Source organism: Grampus griseus (genome assembly GCF_964374135.1).
Source record: "Grampus griseus genome assembly, chromosome: 4".
Taxonomy (NCBI): domain Eukaryota; kingdom Metazoa; phylum Chordata; class Mammalia; order Artiodactyla; family Delphinidae; genus Grampus; species Grampus griseus.
Window position 1 is genome coordinate 35322555 of NC_138997.1, and position 27530 is coordinate 35350084.

At 38.8% G+C, this 27530-nt stretch overlaps 2 pseudogenes across 2 annotated transcripts; one reads left to right on the forward strand and one right to left on the reverse strand.

The window, feature by feature from the left end:
- The first annotated feature begins 192 nt into the window (after positions 1 to 192).
- On the forward strand, positions 193 to 27530 carry LOC309822252 (tripartite motif-containing protein 60-like; annotated as a pseudogene). The gene is made up of 5 exons: positions 193 to 283; positions 1760 to 2513; positions 5943 to 6080; positions 24319 to 24435; positions 27440 to 27530. The product of its transcript is annotated as a tripartite motif-containing protein 60-like (transcript).
- LOC309821775 (protein enabled homolog) lies at positions 22314 to 23984 on the reverse strand (annotated as a pseudogene). The gene is made up of 2 exons: positions 22601 to 23984; positions 22314 to 22536 (listed from the first exon to the last, which is right to left on the reverse strand). The product of its transcript is annotated as a protein enabled homolog (transcript).

The following is a 27530-nucleotide window of genomic DNA, read 5'->3' on the forward strand; positions in this document are numbered from 1 at the left end:
TGCTGCAGTGTACCAAGGAAGAAAGAAAGATAGGACTCAACCTCAAAGTGACTAGTCAGGATCAGTACTTAAGATTTTGTATCATGTTGAGTTGAGGTTTTAAAGTGCATTCAGACACTGGAAAAATTTAATCACTGGGAAGAGAGGATATAAGTTGTCTATTCAATGGAAAATTTTGATTACTGAGTGGGAATGGATGCAAGGGAGCAAGAGTGGAAGCAGGCTGACCAGGTAGAAGGGTGGTACCATAACCAAGTGGAGAGCTGTTGGTGGCTTGGTCTAGGTTAGGCTTCTGTACTGCACTCATATATCTCACAAGGTAGGGGACTGCCCCCAAAATGTACAGAACAATAAATGAGTAGAAAAAGCAAGGGATATAGTGATTTATATCCCAGTGTACTACAAAATGAGTGAGACCACTTCCATTTAAGTTAACCATTTGTTTGAGCCTGCAGGTGATTTTTCTAAAACTTTAATATTTTGAAATAATGATAGATTCAAGGAACTTTTAAAGATAGTACAGAGGGGTCCCATGGACCCACTGTCTACGTTCCCATGTTTCTTAACAATATTATATGAAAACCAAGAATTTGATATTTGTCAAATGAGTACGTATAGTTCTGTGACACTTATGGCATGCAGATTCATGTAGCCACCACCAAATAGAGAACTATTCCATCTCTATGAAGTCTTATAGTCACAGCCATCACACTCCCACATCATACCAAAACCATGACACCTGCTTTTGGTAAAGTAGTATTTCAGAGTAACATTCAAAGTTCATGACCCCTCATCTATAAGTATTTCATTATGTATTTCCTAAGAACAGAATACTTTCTTATGTAGCTAAAGTGTAATTTTAGAATTCAAGATGGTTAACTATGATATTACTCTTGTCCAATAAATAGTGCGTATTCAAAATTTCCCTTTTGTCCCATACTATCCACTTTACAGCAGTTTTCCTGCCTATCTAGAATCAAAGCTTAAGATCATGAATTTCTCTTAGTTGTTTCTTTAGTCTCTTTTAATGTAGAACACTCCCCCATATTTTTTTTCAGTGTCATTCTTGTTTATGCAGTGTTTAAGACCATTGAATGTTCCATGGTTTCAATTTTGGTGATTATTTCCCTGTGATTAGATTTGGGTAATGGTGGGGGGGGGGGCAGAACTGTTCCATATGTGCTGTTTTTCTTCCCATCGCAGGCCATCAATTTATCCATTCATTGGTCAGGAGGTGTTCTCTATTCTCTACATCATAAAGGCACTTATTTTGTCTCTCTACACATGAACTATAATTCTCAGAGTGATATTTTGAGATTGTGTGAATATATTATTTCCCATGAAATTTTACCTTACAGTATTTGCAGTCATTGATGATTCTTGCCTGAATTAATTATTATATTGTGATTGCCCGTCTAGGAAATTTTGAAATTAAAAGCTTTTCTCCCCCATAGGAATGATTGCTTTCTTGAACCTGTGGCTACTTACTTGTAGAAGAAACTCATTAATGTTAAATTTCGGTGGGCTAATTTGCAATAGAGGTACAAGCAGTGAATCTCTCTTGCCCTTCAAGTTGAGGTAGGTGCAGGGGACTCAGCAAGACTTCGGTGGCTGTCATCAGCATGCCGGTCCAGTGCAACGTAAAGCTGGTCAATCTATGATCTCTGGAGGAAGATATCCACTTCTCACTGGGTCTTGAGCTTGAGGCAGGCCTTGCCACAGGGAGCATTCTTATCCACCACTTTTGTTCTCAACTCAGTGGAGTTCGTGAGAGCCCTGGTACAGGCACAAGAGGTGTCTAGCTACCCCATCTGTGTGGATAACTTGAAGGATCCAGTAACCATCAACTGTGGGCACAGCTTCTGTTGCTCATGCATCAACATGACTTGGAAGGACCTAGGTGATACCTTCCCCTGTCCTGTCTGCCATTTTTGGTTTGGAGACAAGAACATCAGGAGCAAACCCAGCTCAGTCACTTGACTGAAGTTGCTAATTTACTCCAGATCAGAAGGAGCACATGGAAGGGGCAGGAAGAGAATTCTGTGTGTGAGAAGCACAATCAGTTTCTGACCCTTTTTTGTGGGAAGGACCTAGAGGTTTTATGTACACAGTGCTGTTTCTCCATTCAACACCAGAAACACTACAATTGCCCCATCATGAAAGCTGCCTCTCATCACAGGAAAGTTCTAGAATGTACCGTTGAGCCCTTGAAGAGTGATATGGAACAAGTTGAAAAAGTGATAACTCTGCAAGCCAGCCAATCAGTTGAACGTGAGAAACCAGGTTAAATGTAGGAGAGAAGAAATAAATTCTGAATGTGAGCAATTTAGACTGTTTCTACGGAATCAGCAAGAGGATATTCTTAGGCAGATGGAAGATGAAGAGATGGACATTTTAACAAAACTCTGTGAAAACTTTGTAACATTTACAGATCATGCTTCCACACTGAAACATCTGCTGAGGGAGGTAGGGGAATCTTGCCATGACATACGAACAACCACTCTGCAGATGTGGTTAGACTATCCTTGCAAACTTGTTTGTTCTTTTTGTTCACCTATAAACTCTGGCTAATGTATTTTGTCAACTCAGCCAATTTATAAGCATGAAAGTTACCAGTATGGGAAGACATGGCAAAACTGAGTCCTGATCATTAACTTGTAATGAAATGTTATCTAAAAGAATAATTTGGAATGAAAATATTAATTCAGATTATTGACAGTAAGAAGAAATTTGGTGTAATGTCACAAAGTGCAGAAAAAATACACTCACTGTTAGCTTTCATATATATGTCTAAAAACAAATTCACTCTGAAGTTCAAAAATATAAAATTCCTTTAACACACTCAAGATCATTAACTATGAGTTTTAATATATCCCTGCACTTCTGGTTCACTTAAGAAAAATCAGAAAATACAGTTTAGTAAAAGAAAAAAAAGAATATTTACTGATAGTCTCACCACACAGAAATAACCATGATAAGCATTTGTTATCATTTTTTAGGACATTTTAAATGTAGATATATAGTCATGCATTGAAAAAAATCGCATACGTAAATTTGCTTTTTTTTAATTTAAAATGAACATATTGCTTGTTAATAAATATATATGTGCAACATCATTTTCAATTCTTGCATGGTATATATGTGCCACTGTTTATTCAGTTTATCCTTTATTGTTGGATAATTTATTTTTCAGGGCTCTTTCAGTTGCAAGGAACACAAAACTTAAACTGCCCCAGACCAAAAGAGGAAAAGTCTTAGGTAGGCTGTCCTCTGTTGGCAAGATAGCTACCAGCAGTTCTGGAATAATATCCTTTCAACTCCAAGTTCAGCAGGTGGGGGAAAAGCCATGCCTTCAAATGTTCTAGTTCTAGAGTTCACTCTAACTAGACCAATTTGGATTCGATCACTGTATGGAGAGGAGGAGCTGGGTGTAATCCGACAAAATCAGAGCGATCTTACCAGAATGAGGGAATATGAATGCTGATGGGCAAAAACAGCATCTGTCCACTCCAGACATTTTCAGTGTTTGCAACTATTTGCCTTCATGGACTATATACCCCAGGGACTATCCTTGAACATAAATCTTTAGAAACATGATTGATTATTTCCTTGGGATATATACTTAAAAGAGAAATTACCAGATCTAAGAGCATGATATATTTTTAATGAATTTTATACCTTTTGCCAGATTGCCTTCCAGAAAATGCTGCCAATTAACCTGTGCTTTAGAAAATAGGAAGTTCTATGGAAATTTCTCTCTCACTTATTTTTCTTAAAGCTTAGACATATATTTATGGCTTTAAAAGATTGCCAGTTCAATCATGTAGAATGAAAGTATTCTGTACATTGAAAAACAACTCAAACAAATAAAAAGTTTCCTCATATCCTTACCATTACTGCTAGGCAAAAATTTCGTCTTTTTTTACTTTGTATTTATATTAATTACTCCTAAAAAAATTTATATACATATATCTATTGGTATTTTTATTCTGTAAACTTTCTGCTAATGTCCTTAGGCATTTATTCATTAGAGTATTGTCTTATTCATTTATAAAAGTTGTCATGTATTCACCCTTAATCTTTGTCCTATATGTTGCATTTACCTCTTAACTTGGTTAGGAGCTAATAAAGTTTAGAGTATATAATATAGAGGCCTGGTTTGTTGCCCACGTTTAAAGCCTGTTTCCACCACTTTGTTTTGTGTCTTTGGGCAAGTTCTATAACCCCGCCTCTGCCTAAGTTTCCTTTTTGGGAAATGGAGATCATAAATAGTATTTATTTCACAGAATTGCTGTGAGGATTAAATGAAATAATGCATCTGAATAACTGAGGACAGTGTCTGGTATATAGTGATCAATTTTAGATATTATTTTTGTTTGTGTTGTTTTTCAGTGTATAGAAGATTTACATTTTATGTAACTGAATCTAGCAATCTTTCTTTTAAGCCTTCAATAAGTGTCTAAGCTTTAAAAAAAAAAAGATAAAAGAGAACTTTCCACAACTTTCTATTATCCAAAGCACAGATTAATTGGCAAGAATTTACTTTGTATAATTGCTAATCTGGGGACTTCCCTGCTGGCGCAGTGGTTAAGAATCTGCTTGCCAATGCAGGGGACATGGGTTAGATCCCTGGTCTGGGAAGGCCCCACATGCTGCGGAGCAACTAAGCCCATGCGCCGCAACTACTGAGCCTGCGCTCTAGAGCCCGTGAGCTGCAACTACTGAGCCTGTGTGCCACAACTACTGAGGCCCGTGCGCCTAGAGCCCACGCTCCGCAACAAGAGAAGCCACCACAACGAGAAGCCCATGCACCACAGCGAAGAGTAGCCCCTGCTCGCTGCAACTAGAGAAAGACCACGCACAGCAACAAAGACCCAATGCAGCCAAAAATAAATAATTTTTTAAAAATTCATTTAAAAAAATTGGTAATCTGTACAGACTTAGAGAAAAACAATCTATCTGGTAATTAATGCCACTGAATTATACACTTAAAAATAGTTAAAATAGTAAATTTTATATTATAAATATTTTGTATAATTTAAAAAAATTAATAATGTAATATTCCAAAACCCATTGAATTGTACACCTAAGTGAGTGAATTATATGGTATGTGAATTTATATCTCAATAATGCTGCTTTCTTTAAAAGCCTAGCTGGAAAAGTAATGTCCACTTAGAATATGACAAATTTCCCTTCTCTTTCCAAATGAAGGCACTATGACAATAAGAATTGCTTTGCATTTTGATTCATTCATTTGACAAATATTTACTGAGTACCTATTATAGGCCAAGCACTGTGCCAGCCCCTGGGGATTCATTGGAGACCAAAACAGTCATGGAGATTATTATAGTAAAGGTATGGGGGCCAGACATTAAAAAAATTCACCCAAATGAATATTTAATTACAAGTCCAAGATGTGCTTCTTGGAAAACTGAAGATTACCATATAATGGGAAAATAATTTAGACTAGGGGTCAGGAAAGGCCTCTTTGAGGAAATCAAGCTAAGGCTTAAGGGAAGACTAGGACTTATGCTGGAGAATTTCCCAATGAATTCCATGAACATACTATAGTAAATAACGAACAGCCTATAGCAACATTAAATTTTAGGGGAACAGCTACAACAAAAACAAACACCCTACCAATTTTCCTAACAAGACATTTAAACCTACTCAGTTCTTACACTGATAAATGATGCTGGGATGCAGTAAATGTTCTATGCCAGCACTTCTTAGACTTTGCTGTGCCTATAAATTTTCCTGAGGATCATCTAGAATGCAGATTCTGATTCAGTAGGTCTGGGCCAGGCCCTGAGACCCAGATGTGGCCATGCTGCCTGGCAGAGCACCACATTTAACTAAGGAAAACAGACATTGCCATTAAATAGATGCAGCAGCTTTCCTGAATTATCTTGTGAACTCTCTCTTGAACTGTTTATTTTCAGTTCAAGCAAGTTTGCTGCTGTTGGATTTCATAAAGCTTTGACTGAAGAACTGGCTGCCTTAGAAAACACTGGAGTCAAAACAACATGTCTCTGCCCTAATTTCATAAACACTGGCTTCATCAAAAACCCAAGAACCAGGTAAGTTGAGACAGAAATGGACAAAAAAAGATTGGGGATTGCTATGAATATCAACAATTCTGTGGGTTTTCCTAAGTATTTTAATCATTGAAACACCTGATATTTGAGGCCTTTACCTCATCTCAGTTTCAGCTTCTGTAGACTGTGGGAAAATAGGTGGAGAGACAGAGAGAGGGAGAGAATGTATATAATTATAGATATGAATGACACAGTGAAGTTGCTAATCCTTCCTTTAGGTCTGGTGGTTCTCAGACTTAAGTGTACATACATTTCTCCAGGAGCGCTTGGGAACCATGTAGGGGTCCCACCCCACAGAGATGTTGATTTATTTGCTTTGGTTGGGATTCAGTAGTGGTGGGGAAGGGAGCCTGGAACTCTGTATGTTTAACAAGCCTCATAAGTAATTCTGATAGAGGTGACCCAGGACCACAATGTAAAAAAAGGCCTTTCCTTTGGTAATCTAGAGATTATCCTCCAAAATAAGTAGCAGACCATAGTCTGTCCTTGGTTAAAAAATAAAATTACAAAGGATCGGTGCTGAGGTTTATTTTTAATGTTTCCTCTGGGAATAGCTTTAACGTTTTTGTAAACATGATGCATACTTTTAAAAAAAAATTCCAACATACACAAAAATACAAATAAAGTTTCTTCTTAAATTTCCTTAAAACCCTCTATCCAGTGGAAACTACTTTCAACATTTTGAAGCACATCAATTTGGTCATCTCTTTATGTACAGATTAAAGGTATAATTTCATATAATTAGCATATGTTACATATGGGCTTCTGGAAGCAGTAAGTAAACTGCTTGCTTCACTAAGCATTATGATTATAGATAACAATACTGTATTAAAAAGTTCAAAGTTGCTAAGAAGATAGTTCTTTTTTAACATCTTTCTTGCAGTATAATTGCTTTAAAAGGTTGTGTTAGTTTCTGCTGTATAACAAAGTGAATCAGCTATACGTATACGTATATCCCCATATCCCCACTCTCTTGCATCTCCCTCCCACCCTCCCTCTCCCACCCCTCTAGGTGGTCACAAAGCACCGAGCTGATCTCCCTGTACTATGCAGCTGCTTCCCACTAGCTATCTATTTTACATTTGGTAGTGTATATATGTCAATGCCACTCTCTCACTTTGTCACAGCTTACCCTTCCCCCTCCCCGTGTCCTCAGGTCCATTCTCTACATCTGTGTCTTTATTCCTGTCCTGCTCCTAGGTTCATCAGAACCATTTTTTTTTAGAGTCCACATATATGTGTTAGCATATGTTATTTGTTTTTCTCTTTCTGACTTCACTCTGTATGACAGACTCTAGGTCCATCCACCTTACAACAAATAACTCAATTTCGTTTCTTTTTATGGCTGAGAAATATTCCATTGTATGTGTGTGCCATATCTTCTTTATCCATTCATCTGTCGATGGACACTTAGGTTGCTTCCATGTCCTGGCTATTGTAAATAGTGCTGCAATGAACATTGTGGTACCTGACTCTTTTTGAATATGGTTTTCTCAGGTATATGCCCAGTAGTGGGATTGCTGGGTCGTATGGTAGTTCTATGTTTAGTTTTGTTTGTTTGTTTGTTTTTTGCAGTATGTGGGCCTCTCACTATTGTGGCCTCTCCCGTTGCGGAGCACAGGCTACAGACACACAGGCTTAGCAGCCATGGCTCACGGGCCTAGCCGCTCCGCGTCACGTGGGATCTTCCCGGACCGGGGCACGAACCCGTGTCCCCTGCATCGGCAGGTGGACTCTCAACCACTGTGCCACCAGGGAAGCCCCTATGTTTAGTTTTTTAAGGCGCCTCCATACTGTTCTCCATAGTGGCTTTATCAGTTTACATTCCCACCAACAGTACAAGAGGGTTCCCTCTTCTCCACACCCTCTCCAGCATTTATTGTTTGTTTATTTTTTGATGATGGCCATTCTGACTGCTGTGAGATTATACCTCATTGTAGTTTTGATTTGCATTTCTCTAATGATTAGTGATGTTGAGAATCCTTTCATGCGTTTGTTGGACATCTGTATATCTTCTTTGGGGAAATGTCTGTTTAGGTCTTCTGCTCATTTTTTGATTGGGTTGTTCGTTTTTTTGAGATTGAGCTGCATGAGCTGCTTGTATATTTTGCAGATTAATCCTTTCTGAGTTGCTTCGTTTGGAAATATTTTCTCCCATTCTGAGGGTTGTCTTTTCATCTTATTTATGGTTTCCTTTGCTGTGCAAAAGCTTTGAAGTTTCATTAGGTCCCATTTGTTTATTTTTGTTTTTATTTCCATTTCTCTAGGAGGTGGGTCAAAAAGGATCTTGCTGTGATTTATGTCATAGAGTATTCTGCCTATGTTTTCCTCTAAGAGTTTTATAGTGTCTGGTCCTACATTTAGGTCTTTAATCCATTTTGAGTTTGTTTTTGTGTATGGTGTTAAGAAGTGTTCTAATTTCATTCCTTTACATGTAACTGTCCAGTTTTTCCAGCACCACTTATTGCAGAAGCTGTCTTTTCTCCATTCTATACTCTTGCCTCCTTTATCAAAGGTAAGGTGACCATATGTGCGTGGGTTTATCTCTGGACTTTATGTCCTGTTCCATTGATCTATATTTCTGTTTTTGTGCCAGTACCCTGCTGTTTTGATTACTGTAGCTTTGTAGTATAGTCTGAAGTCAGGGAGCCTGATTCCTCCAGCTCCGTTTTTCTTTCTCAAGATTGCTTTGGCTATTTGGGGTCTTTTGTGTTTCCATACAAATTGTGAAATTTTTTGTTCTAGTTCTGTGAAAAATGCCATTGGTACTTTGATAGGGATTGCATTGAATCTGTAGATTGCTTTGGGTAGTATAGTCATTTTCACAATTTTGATTCTCCCAATCCAAGAGTATGGTATATCTCTCCATCTGTTTGTATTGTCTTTAATTTCTTTCATCAGTGTCTCATAGTTTTCTGCATACCGGTCTTTTGTCTCCTTAGGTAAGTTTATTCCTAGGTATTTTATTCTTTTTGTTGCAGTGGTAAATGGGAGTGTTTCCTTAATTTCTCTTTCAGATTTTTCATCATTAGTGAATACGAATGCAAGAGATTTCTGTGCATTAATTTTATATCCTGCTACTTTACCAAATTCGTTGATTAGCTCTAGTAGTTTTCTGGTAGCATCTTTAGGATTCTCTATGTATAGTATCATGTCATCTGCAAACAGTGACAGTTTTACTTCTTCTTTTCTGATTTGGATTCCTTTTACTTCTTTTTCTTGTCTGATTGCTGTGGCTAAAACTTCCAAAACTATGTTGAATAATAGTGGTGAGAGTGGACAACGTTGTCTTTTTCCTGATCTTAGAGGAAATGGCTTGCAGGCTGTAGAGCGCAGGCTCAGTATTTGTGGTGCACAGGCTTAGTTACTCCGTGGCATGTGGTATATTCCAAGACCAGGGCTCGAACCCATGTCCCCAGCCTTGGTAGGTGGATTATTAACCACTAGGCCACCAGGGAAGTCCTGTGTCCTTCATTTCTTTTTCAGTTATTTCTGATCTGATTTTTTTTATTTCATTCCTCTGCTAACTTTGGGGTTTTTTGTTCTTCTTTCTCTAATTGCTTTAGGTGTAAGGTTAGATTGTTTATTTGAGATGTTTCTTGAAGTAGGATTGTATTGCTATAAACTGACTCTTAGAACTGCTTTTGCTGTATCCCATAGGTTTTGGGTCCTCATGTTTTCATTGTCAATTGTTTCTAGGTATTTTTTGATTTCTTTGATTTCTTCAGTGATCTCTTGGTTATTTAGTAGTGTATTGTTTACCCTCCATGTGTTTGTATTTTTTGCAGATTTGTTCCTATAATTGATATCTAGTCTCATAACATTGTGATTGGAAAAGATATTTGATATGATTTCAGTTTTCTTAAATTTACCAAGTTTTGATTTGTGACCCAAGATATAATCTCTCCTGGAGAATGTTCCATGAGCACTTGAGAAGAAAATGTATTCTGTTATTTTTGGATGGAATGTCCTATAAATATCAGTTAAGTCCATCTTGTTTAATGTATCATTTAAAGCTTGTGTTTCCTTATTTATTTTCATTTTGGATGATTTGTCCATTGGTGAAAGTGTGGTGTGAAAGTCCCCTACTATGATTGTGTTACTGTCAAGGTCCCCTTTTATGGCTGTTAGCATTTGTCTTATGTATTGAGGTGCTCCTATGTTGGGTGCAGTTTACAATTGTTATATCTTCTTCTTGGATTGATTCCTTGATCATTATGTGGTGTCCTTCCTTGTCTCTTGTAACATTCTTTTAAAGTCTATTTTGTCGATATGAGAATTGCTACTCCAGCTTTCTTTTGATTTCCATTTGCATGGAATATCTTTTTTCATCCTCTCACTTTCAGTCTGTATGTGTCCCTAGGTCTGAAGTGGGTCTCTTGTAGGCAGCATATATAAAGGTCTTGTTTTTTTATCCATTCAGCCAGTCTATGTCTTTTGGTTGGAGCATTTAATCCATTTACATTTAAGGTAATTTTCGATATGTATGTTTCTATTACCATTTTCTTAATTGTTTTGGGTTTGTTAGTGTAGGTCTTTTCCTTCTCTTGTGTTTCCTGCCTAGAAAAGTTCCTTTAGCATTTGTTGTAAAGCTTGTTTGTGGTGCCGAACTCTGTCAGCTTTTGCTTGTCTGTAAAGGTTTTAATTTCTCCATCATATCTTAATGACATCCTTGCTGGGTAGAGTAATCTTGGTTGTAGGTTTTTCCCTTTCATCACTTTATGCCACTCCCTTCTGGCTTGCAGAGTTTCTGCTGAAAGATCAGCTATTAACTTTATGGGGATTCCCTTGTATGTTCTTTGTTGTTTTTCCCTTGCTGCTTTTAGTAGTGTTTCTTTGTATTTAATTTTTGACAGTTTGATTAATATGTGTCTTGGCGTGTTTCTCCTTGGATTTATCCTGTATGGAACTCTCTGCACTTCCTGGACTTGATTGACTACTTCCTTTCCCATATTAGGGAAGTTTTCAACTATAATCTCTTCAAATATTTTCTAAGTCCCTTTCTTTTTCTCTTCTTCCTCTGGGACCCCTATAATTCGAATATTGGTGCATTTAAGGTTGTCCCAGAGGTCCCTAAGACTGTCCTCAATTCTTTTCAGTCTTTTTTCTTTAAGATGATCTGTGGTTGTTATTTCCACTATTTTATCTTCCAGGTCACTTATCTGTTCTTCTACCTCAGTTATTCTGCTATTGATTCCTTCTAGAGAATTTTTCATCACATTTGTTTTGTTGTTCATCATTTTTTGTTTGCTCTTTAGTTCTTCTAGGTCCTTGTTAAATGTTTCTTGTATTTTTTCCATTCTATTTCCAAGTATTTGGATCATCTTTACTATCATTACTCTGAATTCTTTTTCAGGTAGCCTGCCTATTTCCTCTTCATTTGTTTGGTCTGGTGGGTTTTAACCTTGCTCCTTCATCTGCTATGTGTTCCTCTGTCTTCCCATTTTGCTTAACTTACTGTGTTTGGGGTCTCCTTTTTGCAGGCTACAGGTTCATAATTCCCATTTTTTTTGGTGTCTGCCCCCAGTGGCTAAGGTTGGTTGGTTCAGTGGGTTGTGTAGGCTTCCTTGTGGAGGGGACTGGTGCCTGAGGCTAGATTTGTCTTTCTGATGGGTAGGACTGTGTCTGTTGGTGTGTTTTGGGGTGTCTGTGAACTTCTTATGATTTTAGGCAGCCTCTCTGCTAATGGGTGGTATTGTGTTCCTGTCTTGCTAGTTGTTTGACATGGGGTATCCAGCACTGGAGCTTGCTGGTCATTGAGTGGAGCTTGGTCTTAGCGTTGAGATGGAGATCTCTGGGAGAGCTCTCACCAATTGATATTACATGGGGCCAGGAGGTCTCTGGTGATCCAATGTCCTGAACTCAGCTCTCCCACTTCAGAGGCTCAGGCCTGTCAGCCACATGGCTCAGAAGGGAGGAAAAAAAGAAAGAAGAAAAATAAATAAATAAATAAATACAATAAAGTTATTAAAATAAAAAATTTTTTAAATATTATTAAAATAAAATTTAAAAAGTAAAAAAATAAAAATAAAAGAGAGCAACCAAACCAATAAACAAATCCAACAATGATGACAGGTGCTAAAAACTATACTAAGATACACATAAAAATCAGAAACTAGTCAGTAGCATACAGCAAACCCCAAGTCTACAGTTGCTCCCAAAGTCTACCACCTCAATTTTGGGATGATTCATTGTTCAGGTATTCCACCGATGCAGGGCACATCAAGTTCATTGTGGGTACTTAATCCGCTGCTCTGGAGGCTGCACAGAGAAATTTTCCTTTCTATTCTTTGTTCGCACAGCTCCTGGGGTTCAGCTTTGGATTTGGCCCCGCCTCTGTGTGTAGGTCACCCTCTGGCGTCTGTTCTTCACCCAGACAAGAAGGTGGTTAAAGGAGCGGCTGATTAGGGGGCTCTGGATCACTCAGGCCGGGGCGGCAGAAGGAGGGGTACAGAATGCGGGGCAAGCCTGCGGTGGCAGAGGCCAGCGTGACACTGCAACAGCCTGAGGCGCACCATGTGTTCTCCCAGGGAAGTTGTCCCTGGATCACGGGACCCTGGCAATGGCGGGCTGCACAGGCTCCCAGGGGGGTGTGGATAGTGACCTGTGCTTACACACAGGATTCTTGGTGACTGCAGCAGCAGCCTTAGCGTTTCATGCCCATCTCTTGTGTTTGCGCTGATAGCCACGGCTCACGCCCTTCCCTGGAGCTTGTTTAGGTGGTGCTCTGAATCCCCTCTCCTCACCTGAAACAATGGTCTCTTGCCTCTTAGGCAGTTCCAGACTTTTCCCCCCCCCCCGGACTCCCTCCCTGCTAACTGTGATGCACTAGCCTCTTCAGGCTGTGTTCACACAGCCAACCCCAGCCCTCTCCCTGGGATCGGACCTCTGAAGCCCAAGCCTCAGCTCCCAGCCCCGCCTGCCCCGGCGGGTGAGCAGACAAGCCTCTCAGGCTGGTGAGTGCTGGTCGGCACCGATCCTCTGTGCGGGAATCTCTCTGCTTTGCCTTCTGCACCCCTGTTGCTGTTCTCTCCTCTGAGGCTCCGAAGCTTCCCACCCGCCCACCCCCCATCTCCACCAGTGAAGGGGCTGCCTAGTGTGTGGAAAGTTTTCCTCCTTCACAACTCCCTCCCAGAGGTGCAGGTCCCATCCTTATTCTTTTCTCTCTGTTTTTTTCTTTTTTCTTTTGCCCTACCCTAGGTACATGGGGAGTATCTTGACTTTTGGGAAGTCTGAGGTCTTCTGCAAGCATTCAGTAGGGGTTCTGTAGGAACCGTTCCACACGTAGATGTATTTTTGATGTATTGGTTGGAGAGGAAGGTGATCTCCACATCTTACTCCTCTGCCATCTTGAAGGTCCTCCAAGAAGATAGATCTTAATTGTTCCCATCACAAAACAGAAATAACCATGTAATATGATAGAGGTGTTAGCTAATGCTAAGGTGGCAATCATATTGCAATATATAAATGTATCAAATCAACTGGTTGTACACCTTAAACTTATATCATATGATATGTCAGTTGTATCTCAATAAGTATTATTTAATTAGTTAATTAATTTTAAAAAGAGTTCACTAAAACTGAAAGATGTTATCTAAGGAGGAAGAGAGTACCATCCCCAAGGATAAAATTTGCCAATATTTAGACACTAAAATAATATATTTGAGTCAAGTTTTTCACTCAGACTGTCTTGCAGCAGTTAAAAACAGACATGATATTGAATATGTTTTTTAATTATAATTGAATTTTTTACCCTTGCCCCCAGAAGAATCCGGCACAAAGCTAACCTTCATGTGGGCAAGGGTGCCCTCTCCTGGCAAAGCTTTACTAGTGCAATTAAAAAAATCACTGGGACGCTTGCTGTGGGGGGTGGGGAGGGGAAGTATAAATAGAAGTTGGCCTGATTCTAGCCTAATCACAGGAATATAACCTGGCTAAGAAAGGGTCTGGGGCTTGTCCTGCCACACGAAGCCCTTTGAAGATAAGCTGATATTAGAGTGGATGCCAAAGGTGAAGTTACTTTTAATATAGAAACTTAGTTTTAATTAGAGAACAGAAAAATTCTTACTTTAGTTTGTATTTTGGACCCTATATAAAATCTGTAATTTTCTTAAACCTCACAACAATACTTTGCTTAGAGAGATAAAGTAACTTGACTTAAATTGGCAGAACTGAGATTCAGACTAAACTTTCCTTTTTACACAGAGGGATAGCCTTTGAGGAAAAAGGAAACAACCTCTAGATGACCAATTCAAAATAATTTGTATTATATTAATGTTGGAACTTAAATTCTCTTTTAAAGCGCCTCAGAGATGTAGTTCATTGGTTATATTTACACATCTAACCAACTGCAAAGAAATTGGTTTACTGTGTTATAATGCAGCATAATAATACAATGAGTTTATTGGAATTAAGTATAATCAGGTACTCCAAGTAATTTTTTTGACAGCTAAGAGTTATTTTTGTTAGATAAACTTGGATATCAAGAAATCATCTTATTAAAAGCATTTATTAAAAGCCTACTAGATACCACATACCCTACTAAGGTACCTAACATAAATTACCTCTAATCTTTAAAACAAGAGGTCTAGATTTGGACCCACACCATAGTTTGCCTACCCCAGCTCTAATCCTTATAACAATCTGCAAGATAAGTTTTACTATGCTCATTTTATGGAGAAAGAAACTGAAACTTGGAGAAATTAAGAAAATTGCCCAAGGTCACACAGTCCCAGAGCTGCAGACTAGAATTCTTACCTAGGTCCCTGACCCCAAAAGCCTCATTATTCCTAGCTTTATTTTATTTTATTTAGTTAGTTAGTTAGTTAGTTAGTTAGTTAGTTAGTTATGGCTGCTTTGGGTCTTTGTTGCTGCACGCAGGCTTTCTCTAGTTGCGGCAAACGGGAGCTACTCTTCATTGCGGTGCGTGGGCTTCTCATTGCGGTGGCTTCTCTTGTTGTGGAGCATGGCGTCTGGGCGCGCGGGCTTCAGTAGTTGTGGCACGCAGGTTCAGTAGTTGTGGTGCATGGGCTTAGTTGCACCACAGCATGTGGGATCTTCCTGGCCCAGGGTTCGAACCCATGTCCCCTGCATTGGCAAGTGTATTCGTAACCACTGCACCACCAAGGAAGTCCCTTCTAGTTTTATTTTTTTAACATAATTTTTTTAAATAAATTTACTTTTTTATTTTTGGCAGGGTTGGGTCTTTGTTGCTGCACACGGGCTTTCTCTAGTTGTGGCGAGCGGGGGCTACTCTTCCTTGCAGTGTGCGGGCTTCTCATTGCAGTGGCTTCTCTTTGTTGTGGAGCACGGGCTCTAGGCATGTGGGCTTCAGTAGTTGTGGCACACGGGCTCAGTAGTTGTGGCTCGCAGGCTCTAGAGTGCAGGCTTAATAGTTGTGGCACACAGGCTTAGTTGCTCCGCAGCACGTGGGATCTTCCCAGACCAGGGCTCAAACCCATGTCCCCTGCATTGGCAGGTGGATTCTTAACCACTGCACCACCAGGGAAGTCCTTAATTTCTTTTTTTTAACTGAAATGTAGCTAATGAACAATATTATGTTAGTTTGTGGTTATAGTGGTTACTATATTGTGATTTGACATTTACATACATTATGAAATGATCATCATGATAAGTCTAGTAACCATTTGTCCCTATACAAAGGGTATAGGGATCATATTCCTTATGCTGTATATTACATCGGTATGTCTTATTTATTTTATAACTGGAGGTTTGTCCAGTTCACCTATTTTGTCCCCACTCCTTCCCCCTCCCCTCCGGCAACCACTTATTTGTTCTCTGTATCTATGAGTCTGTTTTCATTTTATTTCGTTTATTTGTTTGTTTTGTTTTTTAGATTCCACATATAAGTGAAATAATATGGGATCTGTCTTTCTTTGTCTGACTTATTTCACTTAGCATAATACTCTCTAGATCCATTCACGCTGTTGCAAATAGCAAGATTTTTTTTAAGGGCTGAGTAATATTCTGTTGTATATATATATACCACATTTTCTTTACCCCCTCATCTATTGATGGACACTTAGATTACTTCCATGTCTTGGCTATTGTAAATAATGCTGCAATGAACATTGGTGTGTACTGTTATTGATTTCTAATTTCATCCCACTGTGGTCGAAGAACATAATTTTTATGATTTCAATATTTTTAAATTTAATGAGATTTGTTTTGTGGCCTAATATATGATCTGTCCTGGAGAATGTTTCTTGTGCCCTTAAGAAGAATACATATTCTACTGTTGTTGGATTAAGTGTTCTATAGATGCTCTTAGGTCCAGTTGATTTACACTGTTGTTCAAGTTTTATATTTCCTTGCTGATCTTCTGTCTAGCTGTTCAGTCCATTGTTGAAAGTGGGATTAATGTCTCCAACTCTTACTTTTAAACTGTCCATATCTCCCTTCAATTCGATTATTTTTTGCTTCATCTATTTTGGGGCTCCATTATTAGATATACGAACAATTTTTAATTAAGTGCTTTTCCCTTAAATAAGTTATTTTTTTCTTTTCTGTTAGTGTATAAATAATGCAGCATAATCTGGATTTATTAGATAACAAAAATTGTATGATCTGATTCATCCTCTTAAAATGTCTACTCTCCTATATGTAATATACATAACAAAATTTATTTTCTCTAAAAATTTAGCTTTTGTGTGTGTGCTACAGAAAGATATTAGTTTTCATTGGCTAGTACCGTAAAAAAAGTTGTTATATCAGGAGGTGACAAGTAACATTTGTATAGTATAACTGTATAAGTACTTATATGTACATTTCCCATTTAACCATCATGTTACCCACAGAGTGCTAAAGCTGGCTTATATTCATTCAGTGACACCATGTTGGTAGCTTGAAATTGGCTATTTTGGTGGGAGTATTTATACCATAGAAACTGGAAAATGCTACAAAACTGGTAATTCTGTCCCCAGGAGAGCCAGTTGTTACACATTTACCAGCATACCACTGCATTATCTCCATTTTTCATATTAAACAAAACAAAATGTTTGTTTTGTTATGTTTTGTTTTATATGTTTTTCATATAAAAACAAAAACCTGAGCTTTAAAGAGTAGAGATGTCATCCCCAAAATTATTCAGCTACTTAAGTGGTAAAATTAGATAATCAAACACAGTTCTTCTACCTGAAAGTACTCTTTCTCCCTAAGTATTCTTATGATCCTACATGAATTCTTCTTCTCAACCCCAGCAGATTGGCCTGGAGTGATTTTGGATAGTTTCTACAAAATCCGTTACCTACATTTATTTAATAGGATTTGCAACTCTTGTTAAAATTAGACTATCAGGGAATAAAATATTTCCACGTACTGATATTTTAATGATTAAGATTTTAGTCTGCCAAGAAATTGAATTTTTTCTGGAAGACTTTTCTTTTGATCTTTTTAATATCATGATATTGGACAGCCTTTAAGTTTAATGAAAATTCTTCTGACAGAGGCTAAGACCTTAGGTAAAGAGATCAAGTAACTAAGGAAAGTTCAGTAAATGCAACACCATTGGATTGGTAGGTTAGCAAGGCCACAGTGTGAATTCGAGAGAGTATGCTATACTGTTTACACAGGCGTTTGTGAGCTTTGATGGAGCTTGGGAATATTGAAGTCTGGTAGCGATATGCTTGAAAGTGAATTTCCCTCTGAACACTTTTCAAGGCACAAGCATCCTTCAGCTTCTAGAGTCACCCTCCTCAACACCCATTACCTTCTTATCCCACAGGCTAAAGGACTGCTTAGTCTTCTTCAAGTTTCCATTGCCTTTCATTTTTGCCTCTATTGAGCCAAAAGCCATCGCTTTCATTATTATATTTCCTCTGCAGTGACATCTCCAAGCTTTTCATATGTAATACTGTTGTGTCGGGGTGCTGGGGTGAACACAGTGTTCTAATAAATGACTGACCTATGCTGAGAATGAAAGATTATATCATGTATGTTTTAAGCTCTGCTTTCCTTCATGTATCCAATTATCATGCTCACTTTTAAGTACAATACTACACTTTCCAATTGTCCCAGTTTTACTTTACTACATGTTCTTCTTTCTGAATGAACTATTCTGTATTTGTTCCTAAAGAATCTCATCCAATTTTTTTGCCTTACTTCTCTCAACTAGTGGCACACATTTAAAATCTGCCTCCCCAAAATGTTAGTCACCCAGTTTGGTGACATTAGCAAATTTCATGAATAAATTTGATTATGTATCTTTTTTCTAAGTCATTAAAAAAATGTTAGGGACTTCCCTGGTGGCGCAGTGGTTAAGAGTCCACCTGCCAATGCAGGGGACACGGTGAGCCCTGGTCTGCAAAGATCCCACATGACGCGGAGCAGCTGAGCCCATGCGCCACGGCTGCTGAGCCTGCGCTCTAGAGTCTGCGAGCCACAACTGCTGAGGCCTGCGTGCCTGGGGCCCGTGCTCCGCAACAAAGAGTGGCCCCCACTCACCGCAACTGGAGAAAGGCCCGCGTGCAGCACCAAGGACCCAACGCAGCCAAAAGTAAATAAATAAAATAAATAATTTTTTTTAAATGTTAAAAACTCAGGACCAACTCTTGTGCAACTCCATCCTAAGTGCCCTTATTCTAACACCGAGATAACAGAGGCCACTTTTTAGGGACTACTTGCTACTCAGTAGTACATATACCAGGATGATTACACAGTAAAGATGTAACATGGAACAAAGTAAGAAAGCTGAAAATTAAATCAAGACCTAAGAAATACAAGGGTTACATACGGAGATCAAGGACTTAGAGCTGAGCATATTCCTATATTTTAATTCCTCTGATATTCTAGAAATTGTTCATTAAATAGTCTTAATAGGATAATAAAACTTGTATAATGGCATCTGACTTCTTTCCCAAGACTTCTAGAGATTTAAAAGTGAAATTTGTCAGTCCTAATCTAGCTAAATTATTTTCGAGTCCTAGTTACTTCTATAGTTCTCATTTGCAAAATAGGGACTATAGTGTCTCCTTCATAGAGTTGTTGGAAAACTTTAGTGAGATAACTTATGTAGATTGTTTAACACAGTGTGCAGTACATGATAAGCACTAAATGGGGTTTTTTTTTGTTATTTTTTTATATATACTGCAATTTTATTTCAATCGCACAAACGAAGTTAGCATGTAGGAAATTTAAATGAAACAGTACGGTAAAAATAGCAGAGAACCAAAAATTCTAATAAGGAAGTACAACTAAAGCATGAGAATTCAACATTCATTAGTTTTTCAGTTTTGATTGACACTTGATGCTTGCAAATTTTGAGACAAACTTGGAGATCATGATGAGTATTCTGAAGAGATTTCATCACCAGCACTAAGATTTGTACATTCAGTTGGTTTGCAGTTGACTTGTTAGCCATTTACATAGTGTATAGTACGGATTCGTCACAGGTCAGATCACAGTGTTGAAGGAAAGAAGTACCTTCCTGTAATTAGAAAGGGTCCCCTAAACTGCACTCAGCTTAAGACAAAAGCACAAAAACCATCATAATATTGTGGCTCCAAGGAATATAGTTTTGATAAGGAAAATCACCTAAGCTTCTGTTTCCCATTTTAATTACTGAAATCTCTAACAATGACAAAACTGTCACATAGGACAGTGAATGTATACAGTAATTCAATCAAACTTCTTGGAAAGAACACATTTAGCAAGCTGGGATACTGCAGAATGACAGGAAATAAAACGTGGTTCAACACTGGTTCTTTTTGTCATTTTACACAGACATCATGTTAATATTAGACCCAGGCACAAAACGTTTAGGGCATAAACCAGTTTCCTTTTTAAGATCTAGCATTTTTACCGTAGTCTGTTACCTTACTTTGGAACACTTGTACCCAGTACTCTATCCTACTATAGACTGTTTAACTTAATCAACAGAATCAAAAGTGATTTCTGACCAGATTTATGGGGGACATAAACATTTGTATCATCAAAGTGTTTGCGTAACCAAAAGTACAATAATAAAGATGAAAATGCCTCCTATTTCTTTTAGAAAGTAGTACTTCATAAGCTTGCCTGCATCTTTAATGTCTTCACTATTGGATGACAATGAATAGTTGATAGAAAAAAAAAGAACTGTATACTTGAATTATGATAGCTCATCCATCACAGATCTAAAAATGAAGTTTCTACAGAAACAGGAACTATTTTAACAAGGGGAAAAAATTCCCTCATTCAAACCTCTTTGAGTGGTAATGGCTGCAAACTTGCAGCACTTAGAATTCTAACTACGCTATCAACAAGTTCTGTCTTACGAACTTAGATTAAGAAATCTACAAAGCAAATGAAAGTGGATTATTTCTTCAAAATTTTAGTAAAACTACTGATAAAGGTTTCAAAGCAAATATGGCACATAACAACTCAAGCATAAATCAAGATGGAGAGCCTGGAGAATTTTGATTTCCTAAAATTTCAAAAAATTCTATCATTGCAACATACAGGATTTCTCCCCTATTTTAATCTTAGAAGTTTCAAAGAAAAGAGAGTGGATAACATACACACACGTGAGTGCCCACACAAACACGCACGCACACACACACACACACACGGTGGTAAGTAGAGTAGTTACTTCTTCCCACCACCTAAGTCTCACTTTATTAAAAGAAAATTATGCGGGACACCCCTTTGTTGTTTTCCCTTTATCTAATGATTTCTGTGACCTTAATTGCTGTCATCATTGTTACTTTTCTAGTATTTCAACATAACAAGATTCAAAAGCAGCTTTGTAGTCAGGAACATGTACCTGAACACCTGTATAACTGCAGAGCACCAAGGTAATAACAACTGCCAAATTCAGGGATGGACCTTTTGAGTTCCACAGTAAGATGTAATTCATGTGAAGCTCAGAATCATGTTTCAGACCATTGAACTTACTCAAGTTAAAATACAATAGGTGAAGACATGATGTAAAAGATTAAGTACTTGGTGCTGTTAACATATTTACCAATAAAAGTCACAAAATATTCCTCATTATTATTCATGCAGGTAACTGAGAACAAAGATAGTGCAGAAATTAACTTTAAATAAAAAATTATTCCTTCCCTTCCTCCCATTCCCCTATACTCTACAAAATGTTTTCCCTGGGACTAGGCCTTGAAAAGGCCACTACATATTAGTTTGACATGCATTACCGTCTGCAATTTAAAAAGCTAATTTTGTGGTGATTGTAATTACATTATAAAAATGTCCACATGCGGGCTTCCCTGGTGGTGCAGTGGTTGAGAGTCCGTCTGCCAATGCAGGGGGACACGGGTTCGTGCCCCGGTCCGGGAAGATCCCACATGCCTCAGAGCGGCTGGGCCCATGAGCCTTGGCCACTGAGCCTGCGCGTCCGGAGCCTGTGCTCCGCAACGGGAGAGACCACAACAGTGAGAGTCCCGCGTACCGCCAAAAAAAAAAAAAAGTCCACATGCATAAATCTAAAAAAGGTTGAAAAACTACAGTAAATCTATTCTGTTTTACATTTGACCACCGGTTTGTGTTATGTAGGAGTCACAGATTTGGTAAAGCATTGTAACAATTTAGGAAGCCATCTAAATCTTTAAATTCTGGACAAATTTTATGTTTGAATCTACAAAATTGCACGAAGGCTAAACTCGAAAGACTTCTTATCATTCTAAAATTCCTCACTCCGAACAAATCATTTTTAGGACACTTTCTTATAAATATCACCTTTTGAAAGCACATACAATTCCATTTGTTCCACATTTTATGAACTTAACCTACATAGGGCTGAACTTAATTATTCATGGAATATCAAATATGATAGGAAGACAAACCTGAGAGAAACATTTACAATACAATAGCATAACTTGCTAAATATCTCATCACCATTCTCTGAAAAAAACTTCTCAAGCCTTTCTCCTCTTTATTTTAGCAATGGATTGTGGAAAATGTGCGATTTTCTCTTGACATGAAAATATTTCAATGCACAGTGATCTTGCCTGACGGATTCAGTATTTTCTGCAAAACTGATACAGGAACTCCTATACGACTCTCTTCCATCGTGTTGTAAAGGTCAGAAAAAAGCAGCAAAATGGGAGGGAATAGGTTACTGCCAGAGTAGTGATGCCTGAAGTCTTTCAAACTATGCTGGTTTTTCCCTCCTTCTGACTGTTTGTCTCCGTTTTCTTCTTACAGCTCACAAAATGTAAGGGTTTTGTTGTTGGTAACACAGTTGTTCTTTGTAGGTTTTTTTTTTTCCTTTCTCCAGATTAAAGTCCTATCTCTCCTTAGTTTGATTCTCTATGCAGTATTTGACTTGCTCAGTTCCTGCCTGATTGCATCAATGAGCTCTTCTTTTAGCTTAGTTAATTCTTTTCTTATTTCATCTAACATGTCCTGCTTCAGCCTGTCATAGTCCAGTCCCTCCATCTGGACTCCATTGGCACTGGGCTGTGACAAGGGCACAGATTTTGGTCTGTGTAATGAATCATAGGACCTGTTGTCAAAAACAACCTGATTTTAACCTTGGAGAATCCCATCTGGAAATAACAGGTGACTTGCTGCCACTCATTGTATTTGTTCTTTCCCAAGGTTTTCTTGTCGGTTCAGGTGTACTTGTTGAAGAGGTCTTAGAAGTTATAGGCTCTGAATCTTCATTTTTGTCCTCTTTTTGTTCTGTTTCTATTGTTGATCCCTTTTTTAGCAATTCTTCTCCTCCTGGCCAGCAGGGCACTCATTTCTTCCATTAAACCACTATCCTCTAATGGAAGGGGTCCATTTCCACCACCCATATCTGTTTTAGAGGAGGCCGAATTCACACCAATGGTATTCCCACCACCTGGGAAGGAGGCATCCTCCATCCGTGACACTTTCCTAAGTTTTGCTCCAGCAATTGCAGCTTAAAGGGCCATGGTCTTCAGACATGGATCCCGAAAAAACGCCACCTGCAGGGAGGGGAGGAGCAGGAGGTGGGGGGAGGGGGGTACCTGATTAGGAAGAGGTGGTGGAGGAGGCAGAGGGGGGGGCCCTGAGGACGGCAGTGGAGGGGGTGGAGGGGGCCCTGGGGGCGGAGGGAGCGTGGCTGATGCCTGGGCAGGACCTGGTGGGAGTGGAGGAGGGGGTGGAGGTGCAGGCGGTCCCAAGACAATGTCCTGTTGGGCTGGAGATTCTGCGGCTGAGAGGCTGCCTGCGAGCCTGGGTCAGAAGCAGAGGAGTCATCTCCACAGAGGCAGGGGCAGCGGCATTTGCCATTCTTGGCTCTCGCTCCCATTCCAGCTGCTCCCTTTCTAGCCGCTCTTGCCGCTCTCGTTCTGGCCTTTCCCGGTCCAGCCTCTCCAGCCTCTCCCCTCCAGACGATCCTGACGTTCCCTTTCTTGTCTCTCTCTCTCTCCAGCTGCTCCTGTTCTAGTCGCTCCCTCTCCAGCCTTTCCCTTTCTAACCTCTCCCTCTCCAGTCTCTTCCTTTCCATTCTTTCTCTCTCCAGCCTTTCCTGCTCCAGCTCCTTTTGTCATTGCTGTTCTTGTAGTTGCCTTCTTTGAATTTCCAGCTCTTCTTGTGATGGGCCATTCTGAACTTGGGCAGGTAGTTGTGAATTTTGTCAAGGCAATATTGGCCCCGTTTCCTGTGAATTCAACACTTCTAAGGCATGTGTCATGGCACTTGTGAAGACATTGGCATCTTCTTTGCTGCCAAAGTTGAGACCAGACACCTGTCTAGCAACCCTTTAGGAATGGCACAATTTATCACGACCTGATGGTACTGAATCTTCCCGCCCACAACTCTGAATGTGTTGTTGCCTGTATGATGATATATATGAACTCTGCTGAACCTGACTGAACCACCAGCTGGCACCCACTTTTTATTGGCATCATCATAAACCATCACAGCAGCTCTTGCATGACAGATACTCTGTTCACGTCTCATTGTGCTTTCTTCTTTATGCCTTTAGATGTAGAAGATCTTTGTAGGTTCCAGTCTTTTTTATCGATGGCTGTTCAGATGTTAGTTGTGGTTTTGGTGTGTTCATGAGAGGAAGTAAGCGCAAGGTCCTTCCACTCCACCATCTTGAAAGACTCCTCCTGTTTTTGTTATTATTAATGCTAAAACAGCTATCACTTTTGAGCATCTGTGTTGGGCTAGATGCTACAAGTCAGTTATGTTATGGTTTCTATGGTAACTTAACTTACTCACTTAGCACCAAATCAAAGCTAAAACGTCATTGAAATGTTTTGTTTCTGAAGACTACTTCTGATTTCAGTTTGGGACCCACCCTGGAACCTGAGGCAGTGATAAACAAGCTGGTAGATGGGATCCTGACTGAGCAGAAAATCGTCTTTATTCCATCTTCTATAAGCTTTTTAACAGTGGTGGAAAGGTAAGCCACAGTGATGTTTGTCAGCATTATAAATAAAGGTTATCTATTACATGTTTTTACTCAGATTTAAAACCAGGCATTTGATAAAAGTACAATTAAATGTAATTAAATTAATAAAAATAATAGGCTTAAAGAATCCATCCATTTTTAAAACCACATTTGTTAATCATTCAAGCAAGATTGGTATAGCTTGGGTAAAGGAACTGAATAATTTCCATATGTTTTTTAAGTTTTTTGTAGGTTTGTTTTTTGAAGAAAGAAATTTGTATAATTCTGGAAGTCCTGTCTTATAAATGAATGTATATGAAGGAGGATAGTTTTTAAGCATTATTACATGATGGAATTATGGGACAATGATTTTGGAGGAGACCATAGTCAGGTTTTAGATATTCATTTAAATATACAACAGATAATCACTGAGCTCTTACTTTGTACAAAATTATACTGAAGCATAGGTATTGCTAAATAATCTTTTCTAATTTTAGAGACCCTTGAGCCTTGCTACTTCAAATGTGGTCCATGGACCAGCATCATCAGCATCACCTGGGAGTTTATTGGAAATGCAGAGTCTCCTGATCTCCTGAATCAGAATTTGTATTTTAATATGACCCACAGGTGATTGTATGCATATTCAAATTTGAGAAACATTTCTTGGGAACAGGAGCTCTCAACTTTGGTGCCCATTAGAATTCACCTGGGATTTTAAAAAATGCTAACGCCTGATACCTGCTCCCAAGATTCTGATCTAAATGGTCTGATCTAAATGGTCTGTGGCCTGGTCTCTGAGGGATACATCCTTCTAAGTGATTCTAATGTACAGCCAAGATTGGAAACTGCTGGTTTAAAGACTGTCTCATCATAGCACATTACCCCATTACTCTTCTGGGAGGAAGGCTGTGTGGCAGTGAGTCTGGTCAGGGGAAAGTGAAGAGGTGCCTTTGGTCAGGAAAAGAAAAAAAAGCCTCCTCCTGCCTGTCCCTAAAGTCAGGCTTCCCCGACATGGATCACTTGGGAAGTCAATTTAAAAAATAGGGCTTCCCTGGTGGCGCAGTGGTTGAGAGTCCGCCTGCAGATGCAGGGGACGCGGGTTAGTGTCCCGGTCGGGCAGGATCCCACATGCCGCGGAGCGGCTGGGCCCATGAGCCATGGTCGCTGAACCTGCGCATCCGGAGCCTGTGCTCCGCAACAGGAGAGGCCACAGCAGTGAGAGGCCCGCGTACTGCAAAAAAAAAAAAAAAAAAAAAATTAAAAAATTAAAAATAGAAAAATCTCACCTCTAGAGATTTTAATATAGGATGTTTGAATTGGGATCCAGGAATCTCTATTTTAACAAGCAACTGTCACGGGCATTTTGTTCAAAGATCATACTTTGAGAACTACTGACCTAGAGCCTTAAAAAAAAATTCAGGAGATCAAAAGCATTAAGTGGCTTGTGTCAGGCTTTTTAGCCCCTTCTTCTAGGAACTATGGTTGAAACTACCTTAAAGGTTTAGGTAGTAAAGCTCAAGGATCTTCTTGGTGAATAAATGAATTAAAACCTGTGAAGTGTTTCACATTTGACTTATCACATTATGTAAGCCTTCAGTGATCACAGTCCTTTAGAAGGTAACTCTCTGAGGGAAGTAATTTTGCCTGGTTTTCATCACTATATCCTCGCACTTTGTTTTTTGCGGTACGCGGGCCTCTCACTGTTGTGGCCTCTCCCATTGAGAAGCACAGGCTCCGGACGCGCAGGCTCAGCAGCCATGGCTCACGGGCATAGCCGCTCCGCGGCATGTGGGATCTTCCCGGACCGGGGCACGAACCCGGATCCCCTGCATCGGCAGGCGGACTCTCAACCACTGCGCCACCAGGGAAGCCCTATATCCTCGCACTTCGAAGAGTTGATGGACACATAGGAGGCACCAAAATTTTTGTTAATTAAATAAAGATTACCTAGACCTTTAACATAGAGACTCACAGTTTGTGTTCTGGAGTTAGGTGAAGTTGTGTTTTTCCGACTTGCTCGCTACATGAACATGGATGAGTTATCTAACTTCTTTGAAGCTCGGTTTCTTCATGGAGACAACACATCTTTATAGGGCTGTGAGGAATAAACAAAATAATACATTCAAAATATTCAGTATACTATATTATATAAGTAATATAATATATACTGTATATGTTGTATATACTATAAAATATTATAGTATACTATAAGTAATAAATGTTATGCACTACTATCATTGTAATTATCACTATTATTAATATTGCCCTGATATTCCTCCGACTACAAATGTTTGGTGCTCTGTATAGTTACACTGACTTATATATTCTGTTTAGTTTCTCTCAGACTCATTGGAATGTGACAAGTTCCTCAAAATTCTTAAGTATAGGGTGGGGAGAAAAAAATTAAGCCTACTGTGTGTCCATCACCATTTAAGGCATTTATGTTAACACATTGATTCTTCACAAGAACACTCTGGGGTATGTGTTAACTCTTTCGTTTACATGTAAGGAATTTAAACGCTTTTGTTAATTTGTTCAGCATTATGCTCAAAACCAAGTACACTGTTTGCATTTTCTTTTAGCAATTCTGCTTCCACAGTCTCTTAGTGGAACATTTTATTAGTTTCTGGATTATAAAGTATAAAATTATTTCCTATTCTTATTTCCTTTCCAATGTCATGTTTCTTTTTTTAAGAGCCTTTAGCATCTGAATTATTCAGTTCTATACACCTTGTATCTTAGATCTTTTGAAGAATATTCAAGTATATTTATTTTGAAGACTAAATCTTTCAAGTCACTCCTACCCTAAAGAAGGCTAAACTTCCTTCCTTTTCCTTTGCAAAAGGAAATGGATTTCATTGGACAGAACATACAATAGTGACTCAGAGTAAATGTTCTTAATCTTATTTAAGATGAACGTAGACAAGATATATGATAAATATAAATATTCTTAAAGATATTTTACAAATGTACTTAATATTAATTTCTTAATGATTTTCATGTATCTTTCTTTTAGGATCCTTCCTGAGCGTTTCCTGGCAATTTTAAAGTGAAAGATTGATGTTAGGTTTGATGCAGTTATTGGATATAAAATGAAAGAAAAATAA